This window comes from Aureococcus anophagefferens (genome assembly GCF_000186865.1).
Source record: "Aureococcus anophagefferens unplaced genomic scaffold AURANscaffold_3, whole genome shotgun sequence".
NCBI classification, from domain to species: Eukaryota; class Pelagophyceae; order Pelagomonadales; family Pelagomonadaceae; genus Aureococcus; species Aureococcus anophagefferens.
The window spans coordinates 2,875,240-2,875,642 of NW_008705563.1; positions in this window are offsets into that span (position 1 = coordinate 2,875,240).

Here is a 403-nt window from a genome sequence, read left to right on the forward strand (position 1 = left end):
CCTGGCAGCCGCCGCCGCGGCCCTCCGAGGCGGAGGCCGCGGCCGCGCGGGAGGACGGCGCGCCGCCGGCCGAGGCGCGCGACGTCGACGCGGACGACGCGCGGTTCGCGGCGCAGGCGGAACGCGTCCAGCGGCGGATCGAGCACCTGCGACAGTCGAGGACCGACGCGCCGCGACCGCCGACGGAGGAGATGATCCCGGCGGAGGAGCCGGCGCCGGAGCAGGCGCGTTCGGCGGAGGAGCCGGCGCCTTTGGAACCGGCGCTCCCTTCCGAGCCAGTGCGATCGCCGGAGCCCTCGCCGGAGCCGGCACCGCCGGAGCCGGCGGCTTCGCCGGCAGCTTCGCCGGCGGCTTCGCCGGCAGCTTCGCCGGCGGCTTCGCCGGCGGTGCTATCGCCGGAGCC